General features: G+C 43.7%; 1 pseudogene; it reads left to right on the forward strand.

Moving 5' to 3' along the window:
* LOC124025731 overlaps positions 1-15,000 on the forward strand; it is a 73,239-nt pseudogene that overhangs the window by 5,187 nt on the left and 53,052 nt on the right.

The following is a 15,000-nucleotide window of genomic DNA, read 5'->3' on the forward strand; positions in this document are numbered from 1 at the left end:
TGAAGTAAGGCCTATGAATTAAGACCTATGAAGTAAGGCCTATGAATTAAGACCTATGAAGTAAGGCCTATGAATTAAGACCTATGAAGTAAGGCCTATGAAGTAAGGCCTATGAATTAAGACCTATGAAGTGAGACCTATGAAGTAAGGCCTATGAAGTAAGGCCTATGAAGTGAGGCCTATGAATTAAGGCCTATGAAGTAAGGCCTATGAAGTAAGGCCTATGAAGTGAGACCTATGAAGTAAGGCCTATGAAGTAAGGCCTATGAAGTGAGACCTATGAAGTAAGGCCTATGAAGTAAGGCCTATGAAGTAAGGCCTATGAAGTAAGGCCTATGAAGTGAGGCCTATGAAGTAAGGCTGTTTATACTGAATTATTATGATGCAGGTCGGTAGGAAATATGTTAAAACAGGGCTGTGTTCAGAACAGCCTTAAGTAGCTCTGCAGGCATCATCATCTGCTTATGTCGTTCCATGCTAGAGGAGGAGAGGAGACAGCATATGTCTGTATCCCTCTTCCCTGGCCCTGCAGATACAGCACACCTGCGTCCCAAATGACACCCTATTCCCTATATAGGGTACTACTTTTGACCAGGGCACATAGGGATACCCATAGGACTCTGGTCAAAAGTAGTGCACTATATAGGGAATAGGGTGGCATTTGAGACACACTCTATGTATCCCTGCGTGGCCCTGCAGATGCACAACAAGAACAGGAAGCTACAGTGTTTCTGATCACGCTAACTCAAGCTGGTGAATCGCTCAGCCCCGTATCCTTCCTCTCCAACACTAAGGATTAGATCCTTGATCCGCTCTTCCTGAAGAACAGCCTGGAGCGGAGTGACACACCTTGGAAACAAAGGCTTTGGAGACCACAGATCATATGGGATCGTCTGTATCTTCCCTGCTGTCACAGGGCTGACAGCCACATTCAGAAGAGACACTGTATACATGCAGGGATACTTAGAGATGTGTTTGATTTGTTGTCTTCAATAAATCCCCATTCATTTAGTAGTTCTGGTGTGTTGGAGGGAAGAGTTTTTACATGCAGGGTTTCAGTTTGCCAGTAATTGACGGCTTTTGGCCGATGAAAAAAAGAAAAGAAAAGCAGATAAATAAAATATCTGCTAAATTGACTGGGAGAAAAAACAATCGCATTGCAACAGAATGTTTTTATTCATTGATGGAAATACCAGTCGATGTTCAGCGCATTCAGGAAGCATTCAGATCTCTTGACCGTTTACACATTCTGTTACGTTACAGCCTTATTCTAAAACTGATTCAATAAAACATTTTCCTCATCAATCTACACACAATAGCCCATAATGACAAAGCAAATTTTTGCACATTTATTAACAATTAAAAACTGAAATACCTTATTTACATAAGTATTCAGACCCTCTGCTATGAGACTTGAAATTGAGCTCATTCGCATCCTGTTTCCATTGATCATCTTTCTACAACTTGATTGGAGTCCACCTGTGGTAAATTCTATTGATTGGACATGATTTGAAAGGCACACACCTGTCTATATGAGGTCCCACAGTTGACAGTGCATGTCAGAGCAAAAACCAAGCCATGAAGTCGAAGGAATTGTCCATAGAGCTCCGAGACAGGATTGTGTCGAGGCACAGATCTGGGGACAGGTACCAAAACATTTCTGCAGCATTGAAGGTCCCCAAGAACAAAGTGGCCTCTGTCATTCGTTAAATTTAATAAGTTTGGAACCACCAAGACTCTTCCTAGAGTTGGCCATCCGGCCAAACTGAGCAATCGGGGGAGAAGTGCCTTGGTCGGGGATGTGACCAAGAACCCGATGGTCACTCTGACAGAGCTCATGACTGATTAAATTCTTACTGCAGGTAGAGTGGCCAAAAGAAAGCCACTCCTACGTAAAAGGCACATGACAGCCCACTTGGAGTTTGCCAAAAGGCACCTAAAGGACTCTCAGACCATGAGAAATAAGATTCTCTGGTCTGATGAAACCACGATTGAATTCTTTGGCCTAAATACCAAGCGTCACATCTGGAGGAAACCTGGCACCATCCCTACGGTGAAGCATGGTGGTGGCAGCATTATGCTGTGGGGATGTTCTTCAGCGGCAGGGACTTGGAGACTAGTCAGGATCGAAGGAAAGATGAACGGAGCAAAGTACAGAGAGATCCTTGATGAAAAGCTGTTTCAGAGCACTCAGACCTCAGACTGGGGCGAAGGTTCACCTTCCAACAGGACAACGACCCTAAACACACAGTCAAGACAACGCAGGAGTGGCTTCGGGACAAGTCTCAGAGTTTCCTTGAATGGCCCAGCCAGAGCTCTGACTTGAACCTGATCTAACATCTCTGGAGAGACGTGAAAATAGCTGTGCAGCAACACTCCCCATCCAACCTGACAGAGCTTGAGAGGATCTGCAGAGAATAATGGGAGAATCTCCCCAAATACAGGTGTGTCAAGCTTGTAGCGTCATACCCAAGAAGACTCGAGGCTGTAATCACTGCCAAAGGTGCTTCAACAAAGTACTGAGTAAAGGGTCTGAATACTTATGTACATGTGTTATTTCAGTTTTTATATTTAATAGATTGCACAAATGTCTAAAACCTGTGTGGGTATGTGTGTAGATTGATGAGGGTAAAAAACAATGTAATCCATTTTAGAATACGGCTGTAACGTAGCAGAATGTGGAAAAGGGGGAGGGGTCAGAATGCTCTGTAGATACATTTGACCGTCATGTTTCTCGGTTTACATGTTAATTTGCATAATTTAGTGGAATTAAATTAGCGTGTGTATTTTGGTTAGTTGTCATGCATCACACGCACCACTATCCACGCACCACCCATCACTTTCATTCTTTGAAACCTAAATGTTTTACTTCGTTTTACTTATGAGGCTTGTCTTACCTTGCTTCAAATTAGCATACACTCCTTGACAAGAAAGGTGCTCTTTAGAACCTAAAAGGGTTCTTTGGCTCTCCCCATAGGAGAACCCTATGAAGAACTATATTTGGTTCCAGGCAGAACCCTTTTGGGTTCCATGTATAAACCTTTTGCATAGAGGGTTCTACATGGAACCAAAAGGGGTTGACCAGAACCAAAAAAGGTTCTACCTGGAGCCAAAAAGGGTTCTCCTATGGGGACAGCCGAAGAACACATTTGGAACCCTTTTTCCAAGAGTGTATTAGGTCAAATCAGACCACAGAAACGTGGAGGAAATGATTTTATAAAGACTACGTAGGTGGCGCCTGAGTTTCATGTTTGGAGTCCTACCATTTCTACCAATCTGTGGGCCAGTAATGAGTTTCATATGCACATTTTTTCGTGGAACAGTTTCATTTCAATAATATCGTTTTAGTTTAGAAAAATCATTGTCACATCGTTAAACATAATAATCAGACTTTAATTTATACAAATAAAAATCTAAAAGTAAAAATTCAACCAATGTGAGAGAACAAGCCTCTGCCATATGGACACATTGATTCACCGTGGTCAATTGGCAGCTAAAGAAAGGAGAGCATGGAACTCAGAGATCTCCTAAGGAGAGCATGGCAGAGATCTCCTAAGGAGAGCATGGAACTCAGAGATCTCCTAAGGAGAGCATGGAACTCAGAGATCTCCTAAGGAGAGCATGGAACTCAGAGATCTCCTAAGGAGAGCATGGAATCAGAGATCTCCAGCAGATCTCCTAAGGAGAGCATGGAACTCAGAGATCTCCTAGGCCAATCAGAGATCTCCAACATGGAACTCAGAGCCTATAACTCTCTAAGGAGAGCATTGATCTCCTCAACTAGAGTAAAAATACATAAAGATCTCCTAAGGAGAGCAAATAGAGATCTCCTAGAAGATGTCTTAAGGAGAGCATGGAAAAATCTCCTAGGCCAATGCAACAGTAGGTTCCATTTCAACAATCGCAAATAAGTAGAAGATGTCTTGATGAAAAATCTCGCAGTAATCTCTCTACTCAGCCTGTCTGCCTCCTTTTGATCTGTCTTGACTTGAGCTATACTGTAGCTAGTGAAGTACAATGTTGTATCAAATCAATCTACTGGGTCTGGCTCAAACCTGTTGCTAGCAAACGTACAGCATTGTATCAACTAGGCTATTCCGGGCCCTGCACCAGTGAGCTCAGGACAGACAGCTGTTTTTGCACGAGGGAAAAGTGTTCAGGTATTTCATGATGTTTCCATTGGATATATGAGATCCTCGGATCATTATATTTTGGTATTTCACACCGAGGCTTGGTGATTGTGGAGGTGGAGATTGATGGAAAGGTTTTTCAAATACTGTGAGGAACGATTATCGTTTGCAAAAACAGATTGAAAATGAAATACAAAAATATCTAATTTACATAAGTATTCACACCCATGAGTCAATTCGTGTTAGAATCAGCTTTGGCAGTGATTACAGCTGTGAGTCTTTCTGGGTAAGTCTCCAAGAGCTTTGCACACCTGGATTGAACAATATTTGCACATTATTCTTTATCAAATTCTTCAAGCTCTGTCAAGTTGGTTGTTGATCAATGCTAGACAGCTATTTTCAAGTCTTGCCATACATTTTCAAGCTGATTTAAGTCCAAACTGTAACTAGGCCACTCAGGAACATTCCATGTTGTCTTGGTAACCAACTCCAATGTAGATTTGGCCTTGTGTTTTACGTTATTGTCCTGCTGAAAGGTGAATTCATCTCCCAGTGTCTGGTTGAAAACAGACTGAACCAGGTTTCCCTCTAGGATTTTGCCTGTACTTAGCTCTATTCCATTTATTTTTATTGTAAAAAACTCCCTAGCACCATGCCAATGACAAGCATACACATAACATGATGCAGCCACCACCATGATTGAAAATATGTGGTGGTACTCTGTGATGTGTTGTATTGGATGTGCCCCAAACATAACACTTTGTATTCGGGACCAGTTTTATTTCAGTGCCTTAGTGCAAACAGGATACATGTTTTGGAATATTTTTATTCTGTACAGTCTTCCTCCTTTTCACTCTGTCATTTAAGTTAGTATTGTGGAGTAAGTACAATATTGTTGATCCATCATCCGTTTTCTCCTATCACAGCCATTAAACTCTGTAACTGTTTTAAAGTCACCATTGGCCTCATGGGGTAATCCTGAGCGGTTTCCTTCCTCTCCGGCAGCTGAGTTAGGAAGGACACCTGTGGCCAGCAGCATACCATCCTGCATTCCACTTCTGATGCTATGCAGGGTCCCTGGATGGGAGACCAGATGCTGCTGGAAGTGGTGTTGGAGGGCCAGTAGGAGACACTTTGATCTGGTCTAAAATCAAATATACAAATGCCCCAGGGCAGTGATTTGGGACATTGCCCTGAATAGGGTGTCGTCTTTTGGATTGGACGTTTAAACGTGTGTCCTGACTCTCTGTGGTCACTAAAGATCCCATGGCACTTATTGTTAGAGTAGAGGTGTTAACCCTGGTGTCCTGGCTAAATTCCTAATTTGGCCCTCATACCATCACAGTCACCTAATCATCCCAAGCTTACTATTGGCTCATTACTCCTGAATTTATTTAGGCTTGCCATAATAAAGGGGTTGAATATTTATTGACTCAAGACAGTTCATATTTTCATTTTTGATTAATTTGTTAACATCTCTAAAAACATAATTCCACGTTGACATGATGAGGTATTGTGTGTAGGCAAGTGACGACACAATCTAAATTCAATCCATTTTAAATTCACGCTGTAACATAACATTTCTGAAGGCTGAAGTACAAGCTTGTGATTTGAAACAATCCACAGTTATATTTTGAAAAGAAGATAATGATCCTCGATTCCTCTGTGTCTACGTCATGCGCTCTCAGGTGAAGCATTTGAAATCATTTTCTTTCTTTCTGTATAGACAGGAGTAATTATAGAATTCTGACAAATGTATTTAAACTCATAGTTGTTGCATCTTAAGATCTCACCTTTTTCTAACGGTGATTTTAATCTCTGTCACATATGAACCACTTTCATCAGGTGAGCCGTTTAGAATGAGGTTTTCTCGCAAATTGCATTTTGGGAAATGTTTGAAAAGGACGTTTTATTGGCCGCTTCACTACAGGAGCTCTCTTCTTAAGAGGCATTACAACCATCTACATGTGATTTCTGTTGTTCTGAGCACCGTGGGTGGTCACCCCCCCAATGGGTGACGCACCCAATGCATATGGGTCCGGTGAAAATCTTTCTGGTCACGTTTTCCTAACAGAAACCCTGCTGTAGTTCTAAACTGTCTGACTCAGGACCAAACGGTTGTCAGAATCCCTGAACAAACACATTTACAGACATGTTTTCAACACACCTGCAGTGAGCACATCAGATAGTTGCCGTAGAACCCCCCCCCAGACTTTGTTGTGGGTCTGTTTGACAAAACCTCTTGGTTCAGATAAGTGCTGGTCCCTTTCTCTGATCTCTACCCTTATTTACTAAACAACACTGTTTCATTTACTAGTTCCTATTCCCTGCTGTTTAATCTCTGCTGTTGTCGCTTCCTGTCTCCCTGTAGGTTCTGCTGTCCAGTCTGTAGAGCTGGTGTGTAAAGGACTGTTGAAGTCTATATGTGTAGCTAAAGGCTCTGCCAGGCTGTTGTCTCTGTCCCTTCCTGTCTCTCCCTGTAGGTTCTGCTGTCCAGTCTGTAGAGCTGGTGTGTAAAGGACTGTTGAAGTCTATATGTGTAGCTAAAGGCTCTGCCAGGCTGTTGTCTCTGTCCCTTCCTGTCTCTCCCTGTAGGTTCTGCTGTCCAGTCTGTAGAGCTGGTGTGTAAAGGACTGTTGAAGTCTATATGTGTAGCTAAAGGCTCTGCCAGGCTGTTGTCTCTGTCCCTTCCTGTCTCTCCCTGTAGGTTCTGCTGTCCAGTCTGTAGAGCTGGTGTGTAAAGGACTGTTGAAGTCTATATGTGTAGCTAAAGGCTCTGCCAGGCTGTTGTCTCTGTCCCTTCCTGTCTCTCCCTGTAGGTTCTGCTGTCCAGTCTGTAGAGCTGGTGTGTAAAGGACTGTTGAAGTCTATATGTGTAGCTAAAGGCTCTGCCAGGCTGTTGTCTCTGTCACTTCCTGTCTCTCCCTGTAGGTTCTGCTGTCCAGTCTGTAGAGCTGGTGTGTAAAGGACTGTTGAAGTCTATATGTGTAGCTAAAGGCTCTGCCAGGCTGTTGTCTCTGTCACTTCCTGTCTCTCCCTGTAGGTTCTGCTGTCCAGTCTGTAGAGCTGGTGTGTAAAGGACTGTTGAAGTCTATATGTGTAGCTAAAGGCTCTGCCAGGCTGTTGTCTCTGTCCCTTCCTGTCTCTCCCTGTAGGTTCTGCTGTCCAGTCTGTAGAGCTGGTGTGTAAAGGACTGTTGAAGTCTATATGTGTAACTAAAGGCTCTACTATGCTGTTGTCTCTGTCCCTTCCTGTCCTCTCTGCAGGGTCAGGGAAGTCCTTCTCCATGATGGGGAATAAGAAGGCTCCAGGGCTGATCCCCAGGCTGTGCTGCTCCCTGTTTGAGAGGATCGGCCGGGAGGACAGCCAGGTTCTCTCCTTCAAGGTGGAGGTCTCCTACATGGAGATATACAACGAGAAGGTCCGTGACCTGCTGGACCCTAAAGGGTGAGTTCAGACGGACGGACGGCTGGACACACGCACAAACACACACACACACACACACATGCACGGATATGCACACACACGGGTTGATGTGCAGATGGATGTACACATCTGCACATTTAATACAGTACATACAGTAGGTCTGTTTTAATATAGTACATACAGTAGGTCTGTTTTAATACAGTAGGTCTGTTTTAATACAGTAGGTCTGTTTTAATACAGTACATACAGTAGGTCTGTTTTAATACAGTAGGTCTGTTTTAATACAGTAGGTCTGTTTTAAAACAGTACATACAGTAGGTCTGTTTTAATACAGTACATACAGTAGGTCTGTTTTAATACAGTAGGTCTGTTTTAAGACAGTAGGTCTGTTTTAAGACAGTACATACAGTAGGTCTGTTTTAATACAGTAGGTCTGTTTTAATACAGTACATACAGTAGGTCTGTTTTAATACAGTAGGTCTGTTTTAATACAGTACATACAGTAGGTCTGTTTTAATACAGACAGTAGGTCTGTTTTAATACAGTAGGTCTGTTTTAATACAGTACATAGGTCTGTTTTAATACAGTAGGTCTGTTTTAATACAGTACATACAGTAGGTCTGTTTTTAATACAGTAGGTCTGTTTTACAGTACATACAGTAGGTCTGTTTTAATACAGTACATACAGTAGGTCTGTTTTAATACAGTACATACAGTAGGTCTGTTTTAATACAGTACATACAGTAGGTCTGTTTTAATACAGTACATACAGTAGGTCTGTTTTAATACAGTACATAGGTCTGTTTTAATACAGTAGGTCTGTTTTAATACAGTAGGTCTGTTTTAATACAGTACATACAGTAGGTCTGTTTTAATACAGTACAGTACACAATAGGTCTGTTTTAATACAGTAGGTCTGTTTTAATACAGTAGGTCTATGTTTTAATACAGTACATACAGTAGGTCTGTTTTTTAATACAGTAGGTCTGTTTTAATACAGTACATACAGTAGGTCTGTTTTAATACAGTACATACAGTAGGTCTGTTTTAATACAGTACATACAGTAGGTCTTGTGGCATTCTAATGATCTTGGATCCAATTCCAGTCGGTCAGATACCCAATCAGCTCTCTGTGTACAAGCTCTCCTCTTGTTCCCAGTCTATAGGCACGTGTCCATGTACACAATGAAGCTCTGAGACCTTATGTTGGCTGTCAAGGAGGGAGGGCGGTAAAGGCAGGGTTAACTGACTGAGTGTGTATCAGGTACAGCTGTTAGAGAGCAGGGGTGGGTGTGTGTGGACACTGGACAGCCCTAGAGAGGGACAACATTGGAGTCTCTGTCTGTGTTGCTGCAGATGTCTGTGAGAGGAGAAGATATAGCCAAGCCAGTCCCAGCTCCATGGAACTGACCTCTCTGTTATTTCCTGGCTGAGTCCCAATCTCTCTGTGTCTCTCTCTCTCTCTCTCTCTCTCTCTCTCTCTCTGTGTCTCTCTCTCACTCTCTCTGTGTGTGTCTCTCTCTCTCTCTCTCTCTCTCTCTCTCTCTCTGTGTCTCTCTCTCTCTCTGTGTCACTCTCTCTCTGTCCCTCACTTTCTCTCACTGTCTCTCTCTCTGTCTCTCTCACTCTCTCTCACTGTCTCTCTCTCTCTCTCACTGTGTCTCTCTCTCACACACTCTCTCTCTCACACTCTCTCTCTCACTGTCTCTCTCACTGTGTGTCTCTCTCTCTCTCTCTCACGGTCTCTCTCTGTCTCTCGCTCTCTGTGTGTATGTGTTCAATTCAATATAAGGGCTTTATTGGCATGAGAAACATGTGCTTACATTGCCAAAGCAAGTGAAATAGATAATAAACAATACAAAAGTATTTCAAATGTCATATTATGTCTATACAGTGTTGTACTGATGTGCAAATAGTACAAGTACAAAAGGGAAAATAAATGTGTATCTCTGTATATATCTCTGTATATATCTCTGTATATATCTCTGTATATATCTCTGTATATATCTCTGTATGTATCTCTGTATGTATCTCTGTGTGTATCTCTGTGTGTATCTCTGTATATATCTCTGTATGTATCTCTGTATATATCTCTGTGTGTATCTCTGTATATATCTCTGTATGTATCTCTGTATGTATCTCTGTATATATCTCTGTGTATCTCTGTCTATATATCTGTGTATCTCTGTATATATCTCTGTATATATCTCTGTCTGTATATATCTCTGTATATATTTGTGTATCTCTGTATATATCTCTGTATATATCTCTGTGTATATCTGTATATATATCTCTTTGTGTATCTCTGTATATATCTCTGTTATATCTCTTTGTGTATCTCTGTGTATATCTCTGTGTGTATCTCTGTGTGTATCTCTGTGTGTATCTCTGTATATATCTCTGTATATATCTCTGTGTGTATCTCTGTATATATCTCTGTGTGTATCTCTGTATATATCTCTGTGTGTATCTCTTTATCTATCTCTGTGTGTATCTCTGTATATATCTCTGTGTGTATCTCTGTATATATCTCTGTGTGTATCTCTGTATATATCTCTGTGTGTATCTCTGTATATATCTCTGTGTGTATCTCTGTATATATCTCTGTGTGTATCTCTTTATCTATCTCTGTGTGTATCTCTGTATATATCTCTGTGTGTATCTCTGTATATATCTCTGTGTGTATCTCTGTGTGTATCTCTGTATATATCTCTGTGTGTATCTCTGTGTGTATCTCTGTATATATCTCTGTGTGTATCTCTGTGTGTATCTCTGTGTGTATCTCTGTATATATCTCTGTGTATCTCAGTGTCTCATCAGTTTGGTTCAACTGTAGGCTGTCCACTCTGAACTTTCCCTGTCTGTCTGTCATCCCCTGTTGTAAACCTAGAGGCAGGCCACACACACACACACATACACACACACTTCCCACTGTCTGTCCTCCCCTGTTGTAAACCTAGAGGCAGGCCACACACACACACACACACACACACACACACACACACACACACACACACACACACACACACACACACACACACACACACACACACACACACACACACACACACACACACACACACACACACACACACACACACACACACACACACACACACACACACACACACACACACTGCACCAGCTAGTGGAACATCTAGCAGTCTTCAGTCACAGTGCTTTGTAAAAGGTAATGTTGTCAGATTGGATTATCTTAACGTAGATGGATAGGCAGGTTGTATTCACGTTTCCATAGCTGAGCTGTGTGTCCTGGTGTGGTTGAGTTGTCCTCCATTCAGCCATGTAATCCATGAGATAGTCCATGAGCCTGGGGGGGGTCGGTAATATCGGGGGGAAGGGGGTGTGTGTCACAATGTCTCAAGGGGATTTCCTAGAGTTGTAAAATGTGGGCTATCAGTGCAGCAACAGCAGCCTTCTCTGTTATCACTGTCTCTCTCACCCCTCCATACCCTCCATACCATTCATTTAGCTCAGGTCCTTCTGTAGCTCAGTTGGTAGAGCATGGCGCTTGTAACGCCAGGGTAGTGGGTTCAATCCCCGGGACCACTCATACGTAGAATGTATGCACACATGACTGTAAGTCGCTTTGGATAAAAGCGTCTGCTAAATGGCATATATTATTATATATTTAAAATATGTCTGTGGTTTATCTCTTCCTCTGTCCAGGAGTCGGCAGTCTCTGAAGGTCAGAGAGCACAAGGTTCTGGGTCCGTATGTGGACGGTCTGTCACAACTGGCGGTCACCAACTTTGAGGTGAGTACAGCTCCTTTAGAGACGGGAGATGGAGTAGGTAGGAGAGTACAGCTCCTTTAGAGACGGGGAGATGGAGTAGGTAGGTGAGTACAGCTCCTTTAGAGACGGGGAGATGGAGTAGGTAGGTGAGTACAGCTCCTTTAGAGACAGTCTGATGGAGTAGGTAGGAGAGTACAGCTCCTTTAGAGACAGGGAGATGGAGTAGGTAGGAGAGTACAGCTCCTTTAGAGACAGGGAGATGGAGTAGGTAGGAGAGTACAGCTCCTTTAGAGACGGGGAGATGGAGTAGGTAGGAGAGTACAGCTCCTTTAGAGACAGGGAGATGGAGTAGGTAGGAGAGTACAGCTCCTTTAGAGACAGGGAGATGGAGTAGGTAGGAGAGTACAGCTCCTTTAGAGACGGGGAGATGGAGTAGGTAGGAGAGTACAGCTCCTTTAGAGACAGGGAGATGGAGTAGGTAGGAGAGTACAGCTCCTTTAGAGAGATGGAGTAGGTAGGTGAGTACAGCTCCTTTAGAGACGGGGAGATGGAGTAGGTAGGAGAGTACAGCTCCTTTAGAGACAGGGAGATGGAGTAGGTAGGTGAGTACAGCTCCTTTAGAGACAGTCTGATGGAGTAGGTAGGAGAGTACAGCTCCTTTAGAGACGGGGAGATGGAGTAGGTAGGTGAGTACAGCTCCTTTAGAGAGATGGAGTAGGTAGGTGAGTACAGCTCCTTTAGAGACAGGGAGATGGAGTAGGTAGGAGAGTACAGCTCCTTTAGAGACGGGGAGATGGAGTAGGTAGGAGAGTACAGCTCCTTTAGAGACGGGGAGATGGAGTAGGTAGGAGAGTACAGCTCCTTTAGAGACGGGGAGATGGAGTAGGTAGGTGAGTACAGCTCCTTTAGAGACGGGGAGATGGAGTAGGTAGGAGAGTACAGCTCCTTTAGAGACGGGGAGATGGAGTAGGTAGGAGAGTACAGCTCCTTTAGAGACGGGGAGATGGAGTAGGTAGGAGAGTACAGCTCCTTTAGAGACGGGGAGATGGAGTAGGTAGGAGAGTACAGCTCCTTTAGAGATAGGGAGATGGAGTAGGTAGGAGAGTACAGCTCCTTTAGAGAGATGGAGTAGGTAGGTGAGTACAGCTCCTTTAGAGACGGGGAGATGGAGTAGGTAGGAGAGTACAGCTCCTTTAGAGACAGGGAGATGGAGTAGGTAGGTGAGTACAGCTCCTTTAGAGACAGTCTGATGGAGTAGGTAGGAGAGTACAGCTCCTTTAGAGACGGGGAGATGGAGTAGGTAGGTGAGTACAGCTCCTTTAGAGAGATGGAGTAGGTAGGTGAGTACAGCTCCTTTAGAGACAGGGAGATGGAGTAGGTAGGAGAGTACAGCTCCTTTAGAGACGGGGAGATGGAGTAGGTAGGAGAGTACAGCTCCTTTAGAGACAGGGAGATGGAGTAGGTAGGAGAGTACAGCTCCTTTAGAGACGGGGAGATGGAGTAGGTAGGAGAGTACAGCTCCTTTAGAGACGGGGAGATGGAGTAGGTAGGAGAGTACAGCTCCTTTAGAGACAGGGAGATGGAGTAGGTAGGAGAGTACAGCTCCTTTAGAGACGGGGAGATGGAGTAGGTAGGTGAGTACAGCTCCTTTAGAGACGGGGAGATGGAGTAGGTAGGAGAGTACAGCTCCTTTAGAGACAGGAGATGGAGTAGGTAGGAGAGTACAGCTCCTTTAGAGACAGGGAGATGGAGTAGGTAGGAGAGTACAGCTCCTTTAGAGACAGGAGATGGAGTAGGTAGGAGAGTACAGCTCCTTTAGAGAGATGGAGTAGGTAGGTGAGTACAGCTCCTTTAGAGACGGGGAGATGGAGTAGGTAGGAGAGTACAGCTCCTTTAGAGACAGGGAGATGGAGTAGGTAGGAGAGTACAGCTCCTTTAGAGACGGGGAGATGGAGTAGGTAGGTGAGTACAGCTCCTTTAGAGACAGTCTGATGGAGTAGGTAGGAGAGTACAGCTCCTTTAGAGACGGGGAGATGGAGTAGGTAGGTGAGTACAGCTCCTTTAGAGAGATGGAGTAGGTAGGTGAGTACAGCTCCTTTAGAGACAGGGAGATGGAGTAGGTAGGAGAGTACAGCTCCTTTAGAGACGGGGAGATGGAGTAGGTAGTAGAGTACAGCTCCTTTAGAGACAGGAGATGGAGTAGGTAGGAGAGTACAGCTCCTTTAGAGACAGGGAGATGGAGTAGGTAGGAGAGTACAGCTCCTTTAGAGAGATGGAGTAGGTAGGTGAGTACAGCTCCTTTAGAGACGGGGAGATGGAGTAGGTAGGAGAGTACAGCTCCTTTAGAGACAGGGAGATGGAGTAGGTAGGTGAGTACAGCTCCTTTAGAGACAGTCTGATGGAGTAGGTAGGAGAGTACAGCTCCTTTAGAGACGGGGAGATGGAGTAGGTAGGTGAGTACAGCTCCTTTAGAGAGATGGAGTAGGTAGGTGAGTACAGCTCCTTTAGAGACAGGGAGATGGAGTAGGTAGGAGAGTACAGCTCCTTTAGAGACGGGGAGATGGAGTAGGTAGGAGAGTACAGCTCCTTTAGAGACGGGGAGATGGAGTAGGTAGGAGAGTACAGCTCCTTTAGAGACAGGGAGAGAACGGGCCTTTACCATAGAGAACGGGCCATTACCATAGAGAACTGTGTATTACCATAGAGAACGGGCCATTACATTTACATTTAAGTCATTTAGCAGACGCTCTTATCCAGAGCGACTTACAAATTGGTGCATTCACCTTATGACATCCAGTGGAACAGTCACTTTACAATAGTGCATCTAAATCTTAAAGGTGGGGGGTGAGAGGGATTACTTATCCTATCCTAGGTATTCCATTACCATAGAGAACGTACCATTACCATAGAGAACGTACCATTACCATAGAGAACGGGCCATTACCATAGAGAACATACCATTACCATAGAGAACGGGCCATTACCATAGAGAACGTGCCATTACCATAGAGAACGAGCTATTACCATAGAGAACTGTGCATTACCATAGAGAACGGACCATTACCATAGAGAACGTACCATTACCATAGAGAACGGGTCATTACCATAGAGAACAGGCCATTACCATAGAGCGTACCATTACCATAGAGAACAGGCCATTACCATAGAGAACGTACCCATTACCATAGAGAACGTACCATTACCATAGAGAACGGGCCATTACCATAGAGAACAGGCCATTACCATAGAGAACGTACCATTACCATAGAGAACAGGCCATTACCATAGAGAATGTACCATTACCATAGAGAACAGGCCATTACCATAGAGAACGTACCATTAACATAGAGAACAGCCCATTACCATAGAGAATTACCCATTACCATAGAGAACGTACCATTACCATAGAGAACGGGCCATTACCATAGAGAACAGCCCATTACCATAGAGAACGTACCCATTACCATAGAGAGCAGGCCATTACCATAGAGAACGTACCATTACCATAGAGAACTGTGTATTACTATAGAGAACTGTGTATTACCATAGAGAACGTGCCATTACCATAGAAACAGCCCATTACCATAGAGAACGTACCATTACCATAGAGAACGTACCATTACCACATAGAGAACAGGCCATTACCATAGAGAACGTACCATTACCATAGAGAACAGTCCATTACCATAG

The sequence above is a fragment of the Oncorhynchus gorbuscha genome, unplaced genomic scaffold, assembly GCF_021184085.1.
Source record: "Oncorhynchus gorbuscha isolate QuinsamMale2020 ecotype Even-year unplaced genomic scaffold, OgorEven_v1.0 Un_scaffold_2395, whole genome shotgun sequence".
NCBI classification, from domain to species: domain Eukaryota; kingdom Metazoa; phylum Chordata; class Actinopteri; order Salmoniformes; family Salmonidae; genus Oncorhynchus; species Oncorhynchus gorbuscha.